At 41.6% G+C, this 23375-nt stretch overlaps 1 long non-coding RNA gene across 1 annotated transcript; it reads right to left on the bottom strand.

Annotated features, from left to right (window-relative positions):
• Window positions 1-6088: 6088 nt before the first annotated feature.
• LOC134099486 (uncharacterized) lies at window positions 6089-7987 on the bottom strand. The gene is made up of 6 exons (XR_009941131.1): window positions 7531-7987; window positions 7246-7316; window positions 6973-7043; window positions 6688-6758; window positions 6402-6472; window positions 6089-6189 (listed from the first exon to the last, which is right to left on the bottom strand). It is a non-coding gene; the product is annotated as an uncharacterized LOC134099486 (long non-coding RNA).
• Window positions 7988-23375: the final 15388 nt, after the last annotated feature.

Genomic DNA, 23375 nt, shown 5'->3' with positions numbered 1-23375 from the left:
GCTGCAGATGTCACTGCGGAATGTCTCAAAGAACAGGGTAAGCAGCAAGACAATCTGTCCATTGAGGTCACGCGTATGTTCATTCGGAACTGCCCGAATTCAGATTTAGCCCTCACATTTCGTTCTAAAACCATTGATAAGTGGTCTGCTTCTGAGGTGCAGGAAGTCTTGAATGAGTATCACTCAGAGAAAGTCATCAGAGCAGCAGGGAAGAGGAAAGATAAGGCAGTCATGGAGAGGGAAGTGGCTGTGAACAAGATAGAGGTGAACACTAGCCCAGCGCCCCTGTGTAACCCGCAGTCTCCACTACAGTCTGTACCGTCGGATCACTCTTCTCTGGAGAGGATGATTAGTATGCTGGAGAAAGTTCTCATGAGCAATGCCCAGTCCAGACCGACCGGTAGGAAGACCAGTGGCTTAACTCGGATTCAAGGCCTCAACGACACACCATGCTTGGTCTGTAAAGACTCCTCTCATTCTGCTCTGTCACACTGTAGAGATAACAGACTGTGTTTCCAGTGTTTCTCGCCTGATCACCCGAGGAACAAATGTCCACACAGAGGTGGGAGTGCAACACCCAACAGCCAGCCGTCAAACTGACTGATCTGCGTGTAGGGGAGGACCACGTAGATCTTGAGAGTGAGCCTCCCACCTCTAGTTTTGAAGCTTTTTCAGATTATGACTCTTTAAGTCAGCTGTACAGAGATGATAGTTCTTCACACAAAACAGTCATTTTCCAGAGTTTACAGACAGTCCCAAGATCAGATAGTTTATTCTACACATCAGTTTCCATTGAAAATGGCCCCTCTTTTAAAGCCCTTATTGATAGTGGATCCATGGCATGTACTCTTAGCGAGTTTGCTGAAGCTAGTTTATTGAAATGCTTTCCAGACATACCGAAGCAGTCAGCACAAGACATTGTGATTGTTGGCTGCGGAGGCCATCGTGTCAGTCCCACAGCGATCTATGACCTTCAAGTTTCGATGTACGGTTGTTCCATGACAGTCCCTACTTTAGTTGTGCCAGGTCAGACTGAGGAGATGATCCTGGGCACCAACGCCATCAAGAGGCTGTTGACACAGCTGAAAGGGACGACTGGCTACTGGAGACTCATGTCCACGCCCAGCCATAACCAGAGTGATGAGTGCCGCGAGTTTTTGTCCCTTTTCTCCAACACTGAGAGGTGGAGAGGTGAGTCTGTGCCTGAGAGAGTGGGCACTGTAAAGCTCCAGAGAAGTGTGACATTAGAGCCGCAGACAGAGCATCTGGTTTGGGGAAAGCTACCAGTGTCTTCAGTATTGTCAGTGGGCAGCACAGTCATCGTTGAGCCGACGAAGTCAAGGTCGAGACCGAAGCAGATAATGGTTGGCAGAGTAATCACACCGCTTTGGGGAGATGGTTCTGTTCCTCTGAAGATCATAAACCCCACCAACCACAGAGTCATACTGAAGAGGAACACTAAGCTGGCAGACGTGTCTCCCTGCATCGCTGTGGAGGACCTTCCACAACCTGAACAGCTGCAGTCAAATGTACAGTGCACTGCAAACACTTGTCCCACGTCATCACCCAGGCCCAGTCACGAGTTTGAACGGGTCCTGCGCAACCTGAATCTGTCTGACATCGACTTGGAGTCTTGTGAGGTATCAGCACACTGGAAAGACGAGCTGCTACAAGTCATTGAGAGATATGAGTCCATCTTCTCGAGAGACAAAATGGATTGTGGAGAAGCCAGAGACTTTGTCCACCGCATTCATTTGACTGATGACCGACCCTTTCGTTTGCCATACAGGCGTATACCACCAAGTCAGTATGCTACACTAAGAACAGCTTTGAGTGAAATGGAGGAAAAAGGGATCATCCGCAAGTCGCACAGTGATTATGCCTCTCCCCTGGTGACCTTATGGAGATTGATGGACAAACCCCGTGCCCAAAGAAGATCAGGTCGTTCCTCGGTATGGTGCTGTATTACCAACACTTCATCCAGGGGTGTTCCGCAAAAGCCAAGCCGCTCTTCCAGTTGACTGCCGGCTCCAACAAGAAGACCAATGTGAGAAAGGGAAGAAAACCTGGGAGGAAAATCAGCTATGCAAAACTTGCTCCCTCTGACTGGACACCAGCGTGTCAGACAGCTTTTGAAACCTTGAAGTCTGATCTGCTGCAGACTGTGACTTTGGCTCATCCCACCTTTGACCAACCTTTCATTCTGGCCATAGATGCATCCTTTGATGGAGTTGGGGCAGTTCTATCTCAAGTCCCTCCTGGTGAAGATGTAGCAAGACCAGTAGCCTTCGCCAGCAGAACGCTTTCTCGCTCTCAGATGAACTACCCTGCTCACAGACTGGAGTTCTTTGCATTGAAGTGGGCTGTTTGCGAGAAGTTCAGCCATTGGCTTAAAGGACGTCACTTCACAGCCTGGACTGACAACAATCCTTTGACGTACATCTTGACAAAGCCTCGGCTGGATGCCTGTGAGCAACGATGGGTGGCGAAACTTGCATCATACAGCTTTGACCTAAAGTATGTTCCAGGTCCCAGAAATGTGGTTGCGGATGCTTTGAGCAGAGAGCCGTTCGTCCAGTCCTGCATAAGTCACCGTCTCGTCACAGAGCCGTACCTGTCTCTTTTGAAGAATGTCAGTGGTGTTGTTGATGACACTGTTCAACATGCTTTCAAGTACACCACCAACCATCAGATGGTCCTGAGATCGGGAAATGTTCCACAGGACTCACTCAGTGAAGACACTTCAGAGAGTGGTTCAGTCGGAGCTCCAGAGATTTCAGCTATTCTGGATGCTCACTCTACGGGTGGCCTGAGTGAAGTCCTTGGGGCGAGCCCAGCTGTTCCCCAGTTGCAGCATGTTGACTCCCCCATTCCCCACAGTAGTCTTGTGAACCAGCAGGGACAAGATGGAACCATCAGCCGTGTTCTCTACTACATCGAGAGACGTCGAAAGCCTTCTAAGAGCGACAGAGCGGATGAGCCTTCCAGTGTACGTCAGCTCCTGAAGTACTGGAACAAACTCGTTATCCGTGATGGTGTGCTGTGCAAGGTTAGAAGAGACCACAACATGAACCGACGACTTTTCCTCTTTGTGGTGCCTAACTCTCTCAAGGCACAAGTTCTCACTGGGCTTCATGATACAGCTGGTCACCAGGGTAAAAGCCGAACATTGTCTCTAGCAAGGCAAAGATTCTTCTGGGTTGGCATGAAGAGAGACATCGACGATCATGTAAAGAACTGCCATCGTTGTGTTGTTGGGAAGACACCAGAGCCCAATGCTCGTGCTCCATTGGAGAGTATCCGTACATCAGAGCCGATGGAGTTGGTCTGCATCGACTTTTGGTCTGCGGAGGTCAATGATGGGAAGTCTGTGGATGTGCTCGTTGTGACTGACCACTTTTCTAAGATGGCCCATGCATTCCCATGCAGGAATCAATCTGCCAAGCAAGTAGCTCGGAGACTCTGGGATGACTTCTTTCTCATCTACGGCTTTCCGAAGAGGATTCACACTGACCAAGGAGCAAATTTTGAAAGCAAGTTGATCAAGGAACTGTTGACTCTGTCAGGTGTCGAAAAATCACACACGACTCCATACCACCCCATGGGCAACGGTGTTGCTGAAAGATTCAACAGGACCCTTGGATCTATGATCAGAACTTTGCCTCCTAAGTCCAAAGCCAGATGGCCTCAGATGTTACAGCTGCTCACCTTCTGTTACAACTGCACAGAGCATGAGACGACAGGATTTGCACCGTTCTATCTCATGTTTGGTAGAGTCCCCCGTCTCCCAGTTGACATCCTGTTTCAAAGTGTCCTCTCCAACGATGTTGTGGTGGATCACAATGACTTTGTGTCTCGCCTGAAGAAAAACCTGCGTGAGGCAGTGCAGATAGCACAACAGCACAGTCGCAAAGAACAGACTCGACACGCCAGGCTCTACAACAGGAAAGTCAAGGGCTCCCCGCTTGCCATCGGTGACAGAGTTCTCGTCGCAAACAGAGGAGAAAGAGGAAAGAGGAAAGTAGCAGACAAATGGGACTCTTCTCCATATGAGGTCGTGGCTGTGAATCCCAACATCAATGTCTACAAGATCAAAGACATCAACTCAGACAGAGTGAAGGTAGTCCACCGAAATCTCCTGCTTCCTGTGAACTTTTTACCTGTTGAAGACGTGCAAGAACTCCCTTCAAGTGACAGCAATGAGGCAGTCCCTGAGATCATCCCGCCAGATGAGGATGATGGCTGTGGTGACCGGACTACGCAGTGGGTGCTCACTAGCCCTGATGACTTCGAGGTGGAGGATCGTCGTACTCCCAACACAGAGTTGCTGGATGTGTCTGATGGAGTGCCGGAAGTAGTTGACTCAGTTAGTGGCATTGCAGGCGAAGAGAGAAAGCAGAACAGTGATGTTCTCCCTGCGAGTGATGGCTTTGACTCACCCACTGCTGAGTTCCAACCAGTTGTATCCACACAGGAAGGCCCCATCACAGATGAGCCTGCTATATGCACCCAACCCCAGGGTTTTGACGGCACAGTTCTTCAAACCAGACGAGTCAGAGCTGTCAAGCCCCCTAAAAGACTCATTTGTGAGATGAATGAACAAGTTCTTAACGTCCCAGAGTCCACTGTTAGTTCTTTAGTTTCTCTAGTTAGAAGCTTGTTTTAGACTGAGCTCTTAACGTCAGATGTCATTTTAGTCAGTCTGAGAGAACACAATTCAGATCAGGAGAAGTATCAGATATGTAGTGTTATAGCAGCATTTGAGGTGTAGCAGGCATCTCTAGAGTCTACTTTCAGTCTTGGGTAAGGCGCCACCCATTCTTTAAGTACTCCCTAGTTGGAGGATTTTTATTTATCGACGGCTTTTGATACTCTTTAGTGAGATACTAGTTTCTTTTTCTCTTTATTCAGTCTGATGACCAAAGTTTTTTTTCTCTCTCTATCTTCTCGCTCTTTTCTTGATATTCTCTTTATGGTACTTCCCCAATTTAGCAGTATTTAAGGGGGGTGTATGTAACGGTGTTAATAAAGTGCTTTATAGTCAATGTTAAAGCCTGCATAATTGGGTCAGGACTCTTATTTTGATAAGAATTCTGCACAGTAGCGGCGTTGTGGGTGTTCTGCAGCAGACACGGAAATGAACTGCTGCAGGTAAGCAGGGCAAAAGAGGGTCCGCCGTAAAAGTCTTTATAAATTGTGTTATCCCTATATTGTTTATGGCCTATATCTGTTGTCACTGTTATTAATGTATGTCTCCCACATAACTCGCGTTTCAGCGACGTTTTTATATTGTCTCGTGGTTTTTATTTGGTGTATATTTTCGTTTGACCTTCAGGTCCACTAATATAACGTTAGCTATATAGTGTCAACTTTTAATGTGACATTTATTTTATTCAGGCTGACGAGATCCTTTGCCCGCCCCTAATTTGTTGTCCTGACCCACAGGTAACCAATTGTATTTATATTGTATTTGCTGTTTTGATTTTATGTTTCATGAATGTTATATGTTCCGCTGGTAGTATGGCTAGCATTCGCGAGTCAAAATGCTAGCCGTTAACGTCTCAACATCTTTGTGGTAACATTCTAAATGCAGTACCATTTTATGATCACAAGAGTGGAGTGTCTACCTTTTTATGAGCGCTGTTTTGCGCGTTTAGCATTGATAATAGATGAAGTAGTGTTTGTATTTGTATGTGGGTATACCGAATTCTCTCTCTAAATGAATGTTAGTCTATTCTCCTGTTTAAATGTATTTTTATCACACTGTATGACACATTATAGAGCATAGTTAGATTAAACTAGACAGTAATAAGTAATTTACCTATGTACTTATGTACTTACACACATTTACACATTCACACTCATGTTTTTGTGCCACATTATTCCCTTTTGGAATTTATTTTGTATTATTTTATTGACACACCTCATATTTCATACTGGATTGTAATTTTAGATATGTTTAGATATTCTGTACTGTTAATAGTATGTGTAGCGGACACGGAAATGAACTGCTGCAGGCTGACGAGATCCTTTGCCCGCCCCTAATTTGTTGTCCTGACCCACAGAAATAAAGCCTCTTCATCTGCAACCCTCATCGTCATTACCCAGCATTACACAACGCAAGTTACACGTGCTTAGTGACCACCGCGTCGTTGGCTGACCATGTTACTGTGTTTTTCCTCACAGCACCTGTAATCAAATAGACAGACATGTTAATAGTATGTAGCATCCAACACCAACATTTCATTAGAGAGCTTTTCAGAAGAGGCATTTCTGTATGTTGACATTTACCTTCACTTCATCCTGCACTGGTAACACCAGTTACAGAGGCATATGGCTATTTTTTTACTATTATTATTAATGTGTAGACCAAAAGTCAAATGTAAAACTGTATAGCTTACTTTACTTGGGTGGCAGGACAGGATGAGAAAGCATAGACCCCCAAACCAGACTGGAGCCATTTGTGAATAACCTGTAACATAGATACATAAATGTACATTTCATTAGAGAGCTTTTGAGGTAGAGGGTGGATTTTTATTACAGCAGACAAAGGCATTTAAGCATGTTGACATTTACCTTCACTTCATCCTGAACTAGTAACACCAGGTACAGAGGCATATGGTTATTTTTATTATTAATGTGTAGACCAAAAGTCAAATAAATCAAATGTAAAACTGTATAGCTTACTTTACTTGGGTGGCAGGACAGGACGAGAAAGCGTAGACCCCCAAACCAGACTGGAGCCACTTGTGAATAACCTGTAACGCAGATACATAAATGTACATTTCATTAGAGAGCTTTTGAGGTAGATGGTGGGTTTTATTACAGCAGACAAAGGTATTTATGCATGTTGACATTTACCATCACTTCGTCCTGAACTAGTAACACCAGTTATAGAGGCATATGCTTATTTTTATTATTAATGTTTAGACCAAAAGTCAAATAAATCAAATGTAAAACTGTATAGCTTACTTTACTTGGGTGGCAGGACAGGATGAGAAAGCGTAGACCCCCAAACCAGACTGGAGCCACTTGTGAATAACCTGTAACGTAGATACATAAATGTACATTTCATTAGAGAGCTTTTCAGAAGGTGGGTTTTATTACAGCAGACAGAGGCATTTCTGTCTGTTGACATTTACCTTCACTTCATCCTGCACTGGTAACACCAGTTACAGAGGCATATGTATTATTAATGTGTAGACCAAAAGTCAAATAAATCAAATGTAAAACTGTATAGCTCACTTTACTTGGGTGGCAGGACAGGATGAGAAAGCGTAGACCCCCAAACCAGACTGGAGCCACTAGTGAATAACCTGGAACGTAGATACATAAATGTACATTTCATTAGAGAGCTTTAGAGGTAGAGGGTGGGTTTTATTACAGCAGACAAAGGTATTTATGCATGTTGACATTTACAATCACTTCGTCCTGAACTAGTAACACCAGTTACAGAGGCATATGGTTATTTTTATTATTAATGTTTAGACCAAAAGTCAAATAAATCAAATGTAAAACTGTATAGCTTACTTTACTTGGGTGGCAGGACAGGACGAGAAAGCGTAGTCCCCCAAACCAGACTGGAGCCACTTGTGAATAACCTGTGACACAGATACATAAATATGCATTACTTTTATCATCAGAAAGAAATGGCCAAATATTTATCATAACCAATAATACACCCCATTAAAATAGCATTTTATTGGGATCCACAGAATATGGTGCTGATCATTTTAGCTCCTCTTCCCATATCTAAACATTCACAACAAAGTGTCTGGTCTAAGACAAGGCAAAGCAAAGCAAGGACATACATGAAGTCAACTACTGCCTCTTCTATTTTGCCTCTTCTCAGTCAAATCTTACTCCAAGGAACGTTCAATATCATTAAATGAACTCGTAGACGACAGTATTTCTACATGAAAACAAATACTGTAGCTTCGTGCCCTTCGTGCATTTATATTTCTTAGAAGTTAGAGAGTAATCTCTACTATTCAATCTAAAAAGTCACCAGGAAACACGTCTGGAAACCGGACTTCTTAAATTGAATAGTAGGCCTGTTTGCTGGTTTCTAACTTGTACAAAATATAAGAACGAGTCCCAAAGCTTTTTTGTAGCTGCCAGCAGAGAATGTCGAGCTACGACGAATGTGTGAGCATGCGGCAGCTGGTTAGCTTGCTAACGTCGTTCATAATTTAAAGTGGACATGAAACACTAAATTAAGCTTTCTTTGTTTGAAATATTGATTCTCACTCTTATCAATCCGAATGGGTTGAATGATGTCAGGGACACTGGTTTAGAAATAACGACTCCTACAAAGTTAAATTTTTGCTACTGTGTAGCGCCATCTTGGGCTACAATAGAACGTTACGTCACTGGGTTGGTTGGCTTAAAATTCTACAATCGTAAACGCCTAATATCACAGGTGCTACGTGGACGCATCTTTGGTAAACACTATGAAAAGGCTAAATTGTAAACAGCAAAATGCTAAATTGTAACCAGTGGGGGGAAGGGGCACTTCAGCTTTATGTGGCCATCAGGTTTTGAATCAGACCATTCACTTCCACCATCTACCACACCGAAAAACTGTCCCCATCGTTGGCAAGTTGCTAAACCAAACAAAAAAGTTGTAATGCCAGGCTAGCGATCACTTCATCAGAGAACTACGTGGAGGAGAAAATATTTGATGAATCGGGATTGATAGTGGCACGACGGTAACCGGCTAGCACGACGGACTTACAGTAAACGTGAGGCTGCTCCATCAATCTTTAACTTCAGGTCATATCACTACACGAACTCTCAATGCTAGCAAAGTTGCTAAACGTCTGAAGAGTACAACGGCGTGCAAAACAACAATATGAGAGTAAAAATACAGTACAGATAACCAGAAAATTCAGCAACACACTACCAACATAATAGCCTAACCAAACCAAACATGCCTAAACTACACCCCCCAAATATTTGACTCAAAGATTATGCTGAAGGGGTGTAAACCCTGCAAGTGCACCTCTGCTAATTGTGCTAGTTATGATGAAATCTACTAAGGGTTTGAGTGATGGCAATTTTGTACCATTTACAGTTCACCAAGAAAAGTAGGCTATTTCAAATGTTGCTCACCTTTGCCAGCTTTCAATATAGGCTTTTAAAGCAATAAATGGTAGCCTACTTACTTACATGCACGGGCAAATCCATAATCCCATGATAACCATCTTCACAAAAAAGGGCCGCCACGAAATCAATAACATCTACGTCAAACAATGAATGACAGGCGCATGTCGGGCATGTAATGATAACAAAAAGGGACGCGTTTTAGAACATAGCAAGTTTGTTGGTGGCAATGACCATTTGCAGACCTTATAGTTATATTTGACAACTGGCAACTATATTTTGTTTCGTGAAACAAACCCGTGGCAGTTTTTGTGGCTGTGAGTGCGTGAGGAAATATATAACCAATTAGCATTTCGCTGTCATTCCCAAGTCATTCCCATTAAGAATTTTTACCACTCTTGCACCTTTACCTGACCTAATACCTTTGATAATTTAAATAATCATTTGCCACTGATAAACTAGTAAAGTTTAATACACAAAAATGAAACATGATTACAATTTCTCTAATGTATATTACTCCATAATGCACACACTGCATACACAGAAGTATACATCATTCATTGTACAATTCTTATAGGCAGCGGGTCAAACAGGGTCAGAGTTCATCCCCACCACGAAACTAACCTTTTTATGCATGCTCTTGCTATGCTGAAAGTGACTTTGGATGTTAATAGTGAACATTTTGAGATGCACTGCCTGTTTCAGCCATGGCCATTGAAGATGTGTACGTATGTGTGTGTGTGTGTGTGTGTGTGTGTGTGTGTGTGTGTGGCCTCTGACCCTATTTAGCCCGCAGCCTATTCGTTTTCAGTCACATACATGTTACCAAAATATTTCAATGGACAAATGCAAAGAGTGCATTCCTTTGTACTACATGCATTTTTATTATTTCCATAGGTCAGAGAGACACACATGCATCCAATGCATCAGTTAGACAGCAACCATATTGCAGACTGTGACATTGTTGAGGAACAGCAGCAAACAATAAAAACCATCAGTGTAGGCACCCAGACAGATCAGGAAGTGCAGCGATACAGCAGCAAAGCCACAATGACTGATGACATTGAATTGTCATCAAGTTCTTACCCATGACCATCCTTACAGCAAAGACTACGTTTTAGGAAGGTCATTGTGTCTGGTACAGTCCACAGGTCCAAGTCTGTGTCGATCCGAGCAGCACTGCGACAGTAGGCCTTTACCTTTGAGCCAGAACTCACACTTGCACAGCATAAAGGTGTTCTGAAACCTGACAAGGCTCATTCAGTAGAGAAGCATCTGAGTAGATTAGCGCCAGGAACTTTCAAGTGAACCCTCTGAAAAATAGAATCATTAAATCAGCATAGTACAAGTAATATTAACATAACATTTGCATGATTTCAATACATTCCTACTTTCTAATATGAGAACAATTAAATTAACTGATTCAAACACACTGAAAAGTCTTTGACATTTGTTCAGAATTGAAACTTGTATTCAAAAGCCATAATAATGTAATGATAGAAATCTAGTCCTGAGTGTGATCATCACACAAGCTGGTATGGCCCGTTTCCTATGTCCTCTAGCTGGCCCAGAGTGAACTGTCTGTAGGCAGTTAGCCTGAACAGACTAAAAAGGCACATGGACCATCTTACATTTTATGTTAGATCACCACGTAAAACAATATTTCCTTGATCAAATGTTAAAACACGTTTCTTTTTCGCCCTCAGTACGAACAAAATCACCATCATCATCATCTGCCTGCAACGTTAGCAAGCTGGAGATAGCTAGCTCAGGCAGAGTTGCTAACGATAGCCCACAAGCTAACGGTAGCCAAATCAAGCGACAGATAATGCACATGTAGCGAGTAATCAATCAATATGTAACAGCAAACTTTTCAAACATGTCTACGTTTTAAACACTCGTCATATATTGTACAGTGAGAAACTAAACATTACCGTTAGCTCGTGCTAAAAAGAGTTAGCTACAGCGACCAATTACCTGCTGTTGATGGTGGGCTGGTCCAAGGTTTCGGCACGAACTTCACGTAGGGAGAGCAGACACTTCCAAGACGTCTTGTTCACAGCACAGTATCTGGTAACTCCATGACTGAGTGATGCACTGAAGTTTCCCAAGCAAATTACTTGAATATTAGCCTTCTGGCAACAGACTCCCTGGGGTCGGCACTGCTGTGCAGTGTCCAGTCCACAACGCATCCCCAGGCGGTGTTGCCCACCCTCTACACACCTGTGAGAATCGACGGGGGCTCGTCTAAATCACCCACTGTAACAATTCACGTTTGTCTTTCTGTCCTCACTGGTTCAAACGTGTAGCCACAGGGTCCCTGGCAACCTTTAAAGACCTATCCTCCTCGTCTTCTGCCACAATTAACGTTACGTATGTCAGTCCCAGATGCATCTTGCTATGAACTATCAGTGTGGAATGTTCACCAACCAACCCAGTGATGTCATAGCTAGCCTAAAAGCAAGATGGCGGCGAGCAAAAATAAAAGCCTTGATATTGCTGTACTGACATGTCGTTTTAAATGATGGGAAATGACTTTACGTTTATTTTTTTCTGGCCAAATCAATTCTATTTAGCTTAACTTTGATTCAAACCCATACAAATGAAACTGTTTCACGTCCACTTTAAAGGTTAGCTGCTAGCTTGCTAACGTCGTTCATAATTTAAAACCATTAGCTGCTAGCAGCTAACGTTATCCCGGACTGGTGAACAATGTGAAATCAGCCTCCCTCCCAGAAAGAAATGAGGTTTAAACACATCCGAAATGGCCTACGTTTTCATAAAGACTCCCGAGTCCAACATCTAAGCTTTCATAACGTTCACAAAAAAACTAGATTTCCTGTAACTTTAACGCTATCGTTAGCTAACAAGCTAGCGCTAGCTAACGCAAGCCAACTTTTGTTGTTTACATACACACACTTAAAGTTAGCGTTAAACCAAATTAAACTTTGCTCATTTTAAACTCAGTTCTGAGTTTAGCTTTAATTCAAAAGGTAACAAAGCCCAAGTTGGACAGGATTTAGCCCTGTCTAAAGTGGGCTAAATTAGCTTGCGCAAGCTAGACGTAGCTGAGTGTAAATATGAGCTATATCTGCCGACCAGCAAATCTTCGGATAATATCAGCAAATAAAGCTAGATAAGTAGGTAACTTGTGTTATGGAAGTACTTTTTCAGTGGAAAGACTAGGTAACTGCATAAATAAAGCATATAGGAGCATACTTACAGTGAGCCTTCGGACGCCGCTGTTTCGTCTTCCACTTCATCAACGAGAAATTTGAAAACTGATGAAGCCGTTAGGACTGGAAAGGGCGCGTTCGATGTGCGTATCCGCACGGAGTCCGCCGCAGACCCGCCGCACGAAGGCGCGCTGGCGGAGGCGGGTCGTGTTCCCTGCGCGTAGCCAAAACGGAGGTGACTGTCACGCGGATGTGGCGGCTTGAGGGCGGGTCCGTTTCAATAATATCTGAAGGGTTCAGATGCAAAAGCCTCTAAATCCGTCTGACCACTTTTCTTTTAAATGAGCATTTTGTATCAGGCTCCTATAGGGTTTCGCCTACAAATCAATATTTCAGACCAGGAAGAGAATGGTATTTAGTGAGTTTTGAAGCTAAATTATTGAATTAACTTACACTATATGTGAAGAGCATTCACTCACCATCATTATCTCATTTTTGACAAAAAGTGGATTTAGAGGCTTTTGCATCTGAACTCTTCTGTCTGCAGAGCCGCAGAGCCACCACAACACCACTACGTCACGCCCGCGCATGCGCAGTAGCCACACTACGTCACGCCCGCGCATGCGCAGTAGCCACACCCCTACGTCACGCCACCACTACGTCACGCCAGATTTGCCTCGCATGCGCAGTGGATATCACTGATATAACCCGGAAATCTGAACTGTTTTCAACTTCCGTTCATTCTAGATTTGTAATATTATGGAATTAAAATAGACTACAAAAGTCTTGTAAGTGTATATCATGTTTTGAAACTGTAGACATCATTTGTAACTGTAAAAATGATCTGTACAAGTCATCAGTCAGTGTCGACGTTTAACGTAAGCTCTCTAACGGTAGAGTTAGCTTGTTAGCTTGTTGACCCATTATAACCTATTGAAAACACATAGCAACGAAATCGCTAACACACTGATATTAACTACTATCGCGTTTCTGTACAACATGACTTGTTGTCAACATAAAAACATTAAAACGGATTGTTGTGTGTATGCCACCTGAACATACTTGGGCTAGATAAACCACTGAATATAATCTGAAGCACTACTGTCTCGCTAACTAACCACTAAGCTAACCTATTGAGCTACCGTTGACCACCGTTTTCAACGAAAGTATCCTGCCTGTCACTCAGCCGAAACGTTACCACCCCCCTCGGGCGAAATTTTAACAGGCGCGTGGTGACATGCCCTGTGGAAACCCAGCGTTAGCGATAGGTTTAAAAAATTGCTGAACAAAAAGGGCAATGAAAGTTAAAATAACAGGAATCACATTGAGTAATCTCTTCTCAGGTTCTCCAACCTGTACATGGTGACGTAGTGGCGTGAGTGTAGTGGCTCTGCGGCTCTGCAGTCAGACCCTTCTCGTCCGTTTTGGAATCCTCTGCTGTGTGGGGTGCGTGTGTGTGCCCGAGACGCATCCAAAACAGAGTGCACCCTGACTGGGCTGTTTCGCTATATTAACCGATACGTTGACAGTGCAGGCGGGCTTTTATCTCTTTTCTCCCGAACTAAATTAATTAGTTCAATGTTTATGGTACAGTAGCGTCATGGCAGAGTCTTGCACTGCACTGTTTGTAACAGTGACTTTAGCATCGCCCATTGTGGATTAAATGATTGCAAAATAATTGTCGATGTGTTTAACAAGTGTAGCCTAATTTCATTGGCATATTCTAAATGTCTGTAGAAGGATAGGCCTACACAGAACCTAAACTACCAAAATCGTCATATTTTACTACCAGTTCCTATCTATAGGCCTTCCTTATTTGGTATAGGCCTACTGACTAGACATTATTGAACAAACATACTCATCTGTAGGCTATTTGACTATCTCAGTAGGTTAACCCTTTGCAGACTGCACCGAACATTCCATTTTTTCATACTCAATGGCCTCATGGCACAAAAGGCTGTATTGTGTGATTATGCTACATGGCAGAGACACAATATACCCACCACTGTAATCAGGAGAAATAGAGCTTTCCAATGGTATACAATATAACTAATACATTTGAAGAGAACACACATATCTTTAAAAAATGTCTTCAAAATTCAACCCCCAAAAACACGAAAATATCAGTTAGTCAAGATGAATCTAATTTTTTCCCCAATTTCTGTTGTAGGTAGAGAAAAACCTAGAGTGTATAGGAGATTCACAATTTTGTCCTCTATTCACTGAAAAAAACAGAATCAATCTGTCACCTTCTGTTCAAATGTTATGATAAATTTATTGGACCTTTGCAGATGGCACAAAACATTCCGTTTTTTCATACTTGATGCCCCCGTGATACAAATAGGCTTATTGTGTGGATATGCTACATGGCAGAGATATAATATACCCATCATTGTGATCAGAAGAACTAGCCCTTTAAAATGGTATACATCATGGTTAATAAGTTTAAGTGTAACACACATTGTTTTTAAACAATACCTTAAAAATTCAATCTTAAAAAACACGAAAACATCAATATATCAAGATACATCTAATGTTTTGCCTAATAACTATCGTAAATAGAGTGTATAAGATATATACATTGTTATGCTCTCTTCAGTGGAAGAAACAGAATCAATTTATCACCTTTGGTTCAAAAGTTATGATCAATTTACTCACAATTTTGAAGTTGAAGTAACGAGTATCATTTTTAAAGAGTAGAATGCTTTCATTCCCTGATTGAAAATTCAACTCCAAAATACACATATATATTGGTCATGTAATTAAATAAGTTTATTTAACCATCTAAGTATATTGTATAGCTAAATGTGGTATGTTTTACTATAGCCTTAAGAGCCAATAACCTTTGTGAGTGAGAAAAGACTAAAGGTGAAATATAGCTGATGGAGAATGTTTCTCCCTGTGTATCATTCTGTTACAAAAACAAGAATAGAGAAAAGACACTGACACATGTTAAGTTTTCTAAAGGGAAAAAAAATTCAATTTATTTTAAAATGCATCAATTATATTAAATCATCAGGAACCCAGGTATAACACTTAAACATTCACAAACAAGCAGTAACTATTAGAACTACAATAGTAAAAAGACAACACTGAGACAAATGGATATTGGATAACAAGATGCATTATGAAATTATTTTAAGGCAATTCAACTTAATATTCACAAACATTTGTATTGGGATATACATATACATATATTAATATTTAAAAATGTAGTAATTTGACAATACTTGTATACAAAATATCTACATATATAAAATGTATGCTCAACTCATGAACAAAGCTGTGAAGAAGGAAAGAATGAATAGCAAAGAACTATGTACAAGAACAGGACAGTGGCCTGAACAGACATAGAGACAGACAGACACACAGAGGGGGTTGGGCGTGATGTGACTAGACACAAGAGACCTAATCTCGAAACTTGTCGCCTTCGGCCGAATGGTACTCCACAAAACAATTCCGCTCGCTAACAAAACAAAACCGTTTACCATTACATTCTGGGGCCTTGCAACCTATTTTAGTTTTCCTTTCTATCTTACATTTTTTGTAACATACGCAACAGTTTTTTCGTGACTCCTCAAAAACAGTAGCATGAGCCACATGAAATGACGACGACGGTGAATCATAAGCTGTTTGAGCTGCTGGAGACTTTGACTGCAGCACTGTATCTACAGGAATCCCTGCTAGTTGACGAGCTAGATTTTCCCTAAAGTTGATCTGACTATACCTTTCTAAGGTATGTCCTGGTGTTGGATTAGAACGTTGCCAATCCTGAAATAACAGGAAGCTATTGACAACAGCAATGTCAACAAAATGGAAGAAAAGTGTTTTCCACCACTTCTGTGTTTTGCGAAGTACACTATACGCATTTATCATTTGATCTGACCTATCAACACCGCCCATCTGTTGATTGTACTCACTAATTATGGCAGGTTGGCGAACTGTTACTTTGTTCCAAACTGTATCCTTTCTTACTAATCTTTGAACCTTTGTGTAAGCATTAGCATTGTGGAAATTAGACAGGCACGAGACTACACGTGTGTCCTTCCACTGGACCACTAACACATCTCCCTCTATCCTACACCACCTCATGTCCCCACGTTTTGTGATTCTATTCCATAACTTAATATTTTTGAAATCGTTTGGAAATCGCTTGCGATTAACCCTACAAGTACCACATGCATTTAGCCCCCACTCCTTTAGCTTGATCATAAGAGCTGGGGAAGTATAGAAATTATCGAACCAAACTGTGTGACCCATGCCTTTGAACGGTTGAACCAGCTCTTCGACTACTTTTGAAGCTAAATCAGTTACACGCCCATCACGACTACCTGTGTAAACATTAAAATCTAAAGTATAGCCCGAGTCGGATGTCGCAATAACCCACAATTTGAAACCCCAGGGTGTTGGCTTTCCCTTCATGTATTGTTTGAATCCGGATCTACCTTTCGATTTTACCATGCGTTCATCTACACTAAGGTGTTTGCCGGCCTGATAAAGTTGCTGACATTTAGCTTTGAGGTGGTCCATTAAATAACGCAACTTCCTAAGACGATCACTATTATTTTCGGTTGTTGGATCTACAACATGAAGAGCCGCCAGCAAAGCCTTGAAACGATCCTGTGACATAAACATTTTGGCCCATGAACCCTGAAGAGACTTGGTTCCCCAATATCTCTGGACGTCAGGGAGAGAAGTGAGCCCCATGTAAATCAGGAGCCCCAGAAACCTGTAAAGCTCATCTGGGGTCACTTCATCCCAGCCCCCTTTACGGTTGGCATACGACGCACTACTCATAATGAGTTCCCACCCTTTAAGGTTTGTAAAACCACAGATATCAGCGACGATTGCAGAGGTGAAAAACATTGTAAAGAAATCTACCTCACGCAATGTTTTTGTGGCTGTCTGTACAGCTCGCTGCACGCTTCCTATATCTAAGCCTAGCGGCCGACGAGGTGTAAACGCAACGGGAGTTGGCGTCCCTGTGTCTGTGTCAGAATACGAGGGATAGGACACGGCGTCAGAGAAGCGTCTACGCTTTCTACCTGACATGGGACCTGTCAGGGAATGGCTAACCAAACCCAAAATAAATTGTCATAAGAATGTTAATTAGTATAAATGTAAATATAAATGTAATGAAACTATTACCACTATTCCTGTCATTATTAGAACAAGTAACACTCTTGTAACGACGAAAATTGTGCACATGCGCAGTTGCGCACGCGCGTGCACACAAAAAAACATAGTTACCCAGCTGAGGTTGATGGGAGATCACTCTCCTCCTCCTCCTCTTCTTCCACATCCTCCTCATCCTCTTCCCCCAGTAGCTGGCTATCCAGGTACTCCTCCTCTCCGATGTCCATCCCCTCATGGTCCTGGAGTTGGTGCTCGCCGATGACCTGGAGCTCCTCAGTGGTCAGTGTCTCCTTCCCCTGAGAGACTCCATTAAAGGGATATTCCGCCATTTTTGGAAATACGCTCATTTTCCACCTCCCCTCGAGCAAAACAATCGATATTTACCTTGTTCCCGTTCATCCAGCCATTCTGTGAGTCTGGCGATACAACTTTTAGCTTCAGCCTAGCATAGATCATTAAATCGGATTAGACCATTAGCTTCTCGCCTGCTAGCTTCATGTTTAAAAGTGACTAAGATTTCTGGTCATTTTCCCATTTAAAACTTGTCTCCTCTCAAGTTAGAAAGTGCAATAAGACCAACTGAAAGTGAAACCTGGCGTTTTTCTAGGCTGATTTGACATGGAACTACACTCTCATCTGGCGTAATAATCAAGGCAACTTGCAAACTACTGGCACTACTACTGCTTGTTGTCTATGGGGACTATTTTCAGATGCTGCGTACGATATCACTGCGCCTATGGTAGGTCTGCAAGTTGCCTTGATTATTACGCCAGACGAGGGTGTAAACGCCAGGTTTCGCCAGGTTTCATTTTCAGTTGGTCTTATTGCACTTTCTAACTTAAGAGGAGACAAGTTTTAAATGGGAAAATTACCAGAAATCTTAGTCACTTTTAAACATGAAGCTAGCAGGCGAGAAGCTAATGGTCTAATCCGATTCAATGATCTATGCTAGGCTGAAGCTAAAAGTTGTGTCGCCAGACTCACAGAATGGCTGGATGAACGGGAGCAAGGTAAATATCGATTGTTTTGCTCGAGGGGAGGTGGAAAATGAGCGTATTTCCAAAAATGGCGGAATATCCCTTTAACCGCGCGTACTGGCTCTTCTCCCCCTCCATCTAAAATCATGAAGAGAAAAGAGATAAGCCTGTAAATAACTTCACTTGGTTATTACAATACAATCTGAATAATTTCTAACCATGTCCTTTTTCACTAAAGACACGGTCACTGGAAGGCTGACTGATGATTTGGAGAAATAACATTAGCCTGAACTCACTTGAAGCAAGTTAGTGTTAAATCCTTGGCCAAACATTACATAGCAGACCAGCTTGCAAACCAACACTGATATAAGACAACTTGAGCAATAAAATATGACTGGAAACATCTAGAGAGCGTATGTATGCACACATACACATCGTGTTATTTCCTGGCAGCGTAAAGACAAAACAGTGCGTCTCGACGTGGAGTAGAGAAAATGCCCGCTTGAGTTTGCAACATGTTAACGTTAGTTAGCAGTATCGCCATTAAGTCCTGGTCAACAAATCGATAGTGTACACAAACTAAGCAATAGTTATGACACATTTACTACAAGTATTCAGTTATGCACTCGCAAAAACATAGCCGACAATAAACGAAAACCTTGCGTTAGACCCTCGACATAATCATCACGCCGATATGGATACGTTAGCACCTTTCATATTTGACAGATCATACCTAGCAAGCTAACCAACTTGGCTGCAATCAACTGTAAAATGTGGTACATATTTCTACGAAATAACTGGTTTATTTGATAATAAAACAGCCTACCAATAAGCTGTCCTTCACATGAGGTGATATAGATTTTGAGCATTTGAGCGAAACTGATCCGGACAGATGGACGCGTCGTGGGCATGTCTGAACCAACAAAATATTTCTGGAGCTTCTCTCTTTACAGCTAACGTTATTGAGTTTCTGTAGCATTACCTGACAGGCTATTTCGTTCAAACTTGAATACATCTCTGAAGTGACAGTCCTAGTAGTTAGCTTTCCATGTTTTACATATAGTTACCATCACGAAATCATTGAAAATAGTAACAGTTTACAAAGGACAAGTTTGCTAAAACACCGGCAAATATTACCAGCTGACAGACGCAATGTTACATGGCCTCACACACTCAAACACACACTGTGCAATTACTGGTAAAGTGGCTAAATAAAAACGACGAAATAACTGGTTTATTTGAGAATAAAATAAGCTACCAATCAGGTGTCCTTCACATGAGATGATGATAGAAAGCATTTGAGCTAAACTTATCAGGAAAGGAGAACGCGTCGTTGGCAAAATAATTTCTGAAGCGAGAAGCTAGCAGCTACCTAACTTTCAGCTAACGTTATGAGTTGCTGTAGCATTACCTGACAGGCTATTTCGTTCAAATTGAATGTATATCTAAGGTGACAGTCCTAGTAGTTGGCTTATCATGTATTATATATGATTACCCCCAAAAAAACATTGAAAATAGCAACATTTTACTAAGGATAACAGTTTGCTACGACAGCCGCAAATATTGCGAGCTGAAGTGAACACAGACGCATATGTTACGATCACACAGTCACGGTGCAATTACTGGTAAAAATTATGGAGTTAAATTTGAGTCATTAATATTTGTAAATGTGCATACAGTGATCCACAAGTATTACTTGATTTGTATGCGTGTTTTGATATCCACAAATAAAAATAATAAATTAATAAATATATATATATATTTTACAAATAAAAAAATCTAATTTGTAACTCGTATATATATATATATTAAATATATATGTGTATTTGTAAATATTATGGTATTTGTAAAACTGGAAATTGCCTTTGTGAATTGTCATTCAGCATTTGTGGATCGCATTTCTCGCATTCCACAGTTACGGATTTTTGACACATTCTTTGCGTGAACCAGCGCTCCACAGATCCACAAATACAGTGGGTACGGGTTGAGAATGCACCTTCTCCCGCGGGACTCCCGAAGAGATCCCGCAGGCCGTCAAGCCGATTTTTTTCGAGCCTAAGGCAATGTACCCAAACAACCACCAGGTGGCAGAAAGTTTCATCCCGCATTTCAAAATGATGAAGACCGCATATCCGTCAATAGTCGACTCCTTAATCTCATTTAATCATTACAATGAAGGTGATGACTGGCGAAATTATTCAAACAACGATTCAATGAACCATTGTTGAAATGAATGAAAATGGTTATAGAAAATCGCCTACAGCCTAACGCCGACACAGCTGATTCTTTGATTGATTCTAAGCTGTTTTGATGTAGGGGATGGGTAAACTGGCGCGCTACAAACATGCTACCAATCAAATGTAATATTAGTAGGACTAGCCTACTTAGACACTTTAGTCATAGGCAACGTTGCCATGTTAATTTGGGCTAGAAGTGCTTGCTTGTGGTGGCGCTCCTGTCCGCTGCTTCTCCCGAATTGTGTGGCAAATTTGTCAGCAATCAGCTTAAATGTCAAATCATATTTATTTCTCTTTGTCGCCATGGTATTGGGGGAAACGCGGAGAAACGAGATGGTCATTCCTCGTATTTTTTCTTCGCGTTTCGTTATAAGAAATATATAAGTAATAGTTAGTCTTCTTCCGTATTGAACAGATAGGCTACGGGACGCTCTTTGTTCCGTATTTTAAGGAACTACTCAATGCACACACACTACAATGAAAAACACACAAAGAAATCACTAAACATATAGCCTACAACCTAATGACACTTTAATGCAGCGTTTCTCAAACTATGGGCCGCGAAACGTGGAGACTGCTGCTGGTCCGCGAGACATGGGGTGAAATTAGGTCCGGTGATCTGATAATTTGCTGCGCAATTGACCAAGCAACCGCGGACCGACAGAAAAAGAAAGCAAACGTTGCGGCGGAAATGCTTCCTAATTTGATGTGTTTAAACATAGAGACATACAATTAGGTGTGTCTGTTATTATGATAATTTTCGAGCATAACTGCTTGTCCATAGCTCAGTGACAGGTGTTAATAGCCTTGCCATAAGCACTGCTGCAGGTGCTTCTTTTATTATGCGGTTAGAGCATATAAGCGCTTACTCATATAGACTATAACTCAGGGACAGGTGCAAAACCACCAACTGGGATGGATCGAAGGGCAAGCAAGCACTGCCACACAACGTGAAGGCCTTTGTGTTGTCAACACTAAACAGAAAGTTTCCTACGATGGGGAGAAGTGGCCGCAAGGACTGCATCGATAAGATCAACGAATACAGTAATGTTTTACAACCCAGCTGGTATCCGCTGTTCATTCCGACATATCCCCACTCGGCGGTAGGCCTAGGCCTATACTTTTTTTTTTTCAAACAACGTGCCATTCCGACATGAGGTCATTAATAGGCTATTAATGTCATAACTATTAGGCTATCATTAGGCTTACTATGCATGGCTGTAGGCAGCTATGAGGCCACTGAGATCTGGACCTCATCGGTTTTGTGAAAGCCGATTGGAAATACTTAAGTTTAGAGCGAACGTTTCAACTATGTTTGCCATGGTAGACAAAAACACTCAAATAAAACGATAGCCTAAAAAATAACTGCATGCGTAATGGACACGGCTCTATATCCTAAATAATTTTCGAGGTTCGCCATTTGGTAATATGACCTATCCTTACTGACAATAATTTAGATTGAGCACAACTAAAGTTGCACGAAGGCAAAATACAGTCCTAAAAGCCTATTCTATATAGCCTGGCCAATATTGTAGATGTGCAAAAGCAGCATTTGCGTGCGTGCTTGCCGGTGAGGTGTAGCCTACAAAAATGAGCATAACATCTGATTATTAAAGTATGGCTATAGGATATAGGCTAGAGAAGAGTTGGTTTAAAATTCAAGTGTAGTAAAAAAGTTTGTGCACATCCCCGGTCAAGGTGCAGAACAAGAGTAGGCTAAATCATAAAAAAAATGGAAAAAGGTTCGCACACTTGAAATCCTTCTTTTATAGGATATAGGCTAGAGAAGAGTTGGTTTAAAATTCAAGTGTAGTAAAAAAGTTTGTGCACATCCCCGGTCAAGGTGCAGAACAAGAGTAGGGTGAGATAAGGTAAATTGGGACATCAGGTAAAATGGGACAAAGTTGGTTTTAGACCTTTATCTCTTTAAATATTAGCTGCCAATCAGAAAACATGTCATTATATTGTCACTACATATGTCCTTTACCAAATAAAATCATTTTGATTGGTCTAAAGTATCAGAAATGGGAGGTGCCAAGATTAAAAACATCAGTGGACCCAATAATTGCAAGGAAAGCCCCATGGCAAGCCGATTCTGTCTTAATGATCATAAGGATATTGTAGTTGAAACAAAAACAATATTATACAAAACTCTCATGAAATGTATGCTATTTCATGAGAGGTTTAAATTAATATCAAAACTTTTGGGCTATGTCCTTTACTTTTTAAGGAAAATGAATTTTAGTGACTTTGGTGTGCATCAGGCAAATTGGGACAAAAAAATCAGCTAAAATGGGACACTTTTACATTACATTTGCCATTAGCGTTAAGGTGTTAGCATATTAGCCGCATATTAGCCTTTTCACACTCAAAGTAGGCCCATACACTCACACACACTTACACACACTTGCACGCTTGTGCTTGTGCACACACGCACCCACACACACACACATCTGAACACTATCATTAAATGATTAAAAAATACAAATAAACATTGTCATTATTCTACAATTTGTTGCACATTTTTCAATTCTAAACTGACTGTCCCATTTTACCTGACCGAGTGTCCCATTTTACCTGAACACTTTCTTGGTCTGAGGTATGGTGTCTTGTGGTCTTTGAAGGTTAATATCTTTAAAAATATTATATTTGGAAGCATATTTTCTGCACAGAAATGTTGCTAAGACTCATATGAAGTGATAAAAGTCTTCACTTTCACCCTGTTTGGCATTTTAAATAGTTTT

The sequence above is a fragment of the Sardina pilchardus genome, chromosome 13 (genome assembly GCF_963854185.1).
Source record: "Sardina pilchardus chromosome 13, fSarPil1.1, whole genome shotgun sequence".
In the NCBI taxonomy this organism is placed as follows: Eukaryota; Metazoa; Chordata; class Actinopteri; order Clupeiformes; family Clupeidae; genus Sardina; species Sardina pilchardus.
Note: the sequence above shows the minus strand (reverse complement) of the source record. Positions and strands in the feature narration are given on the sequence as shown.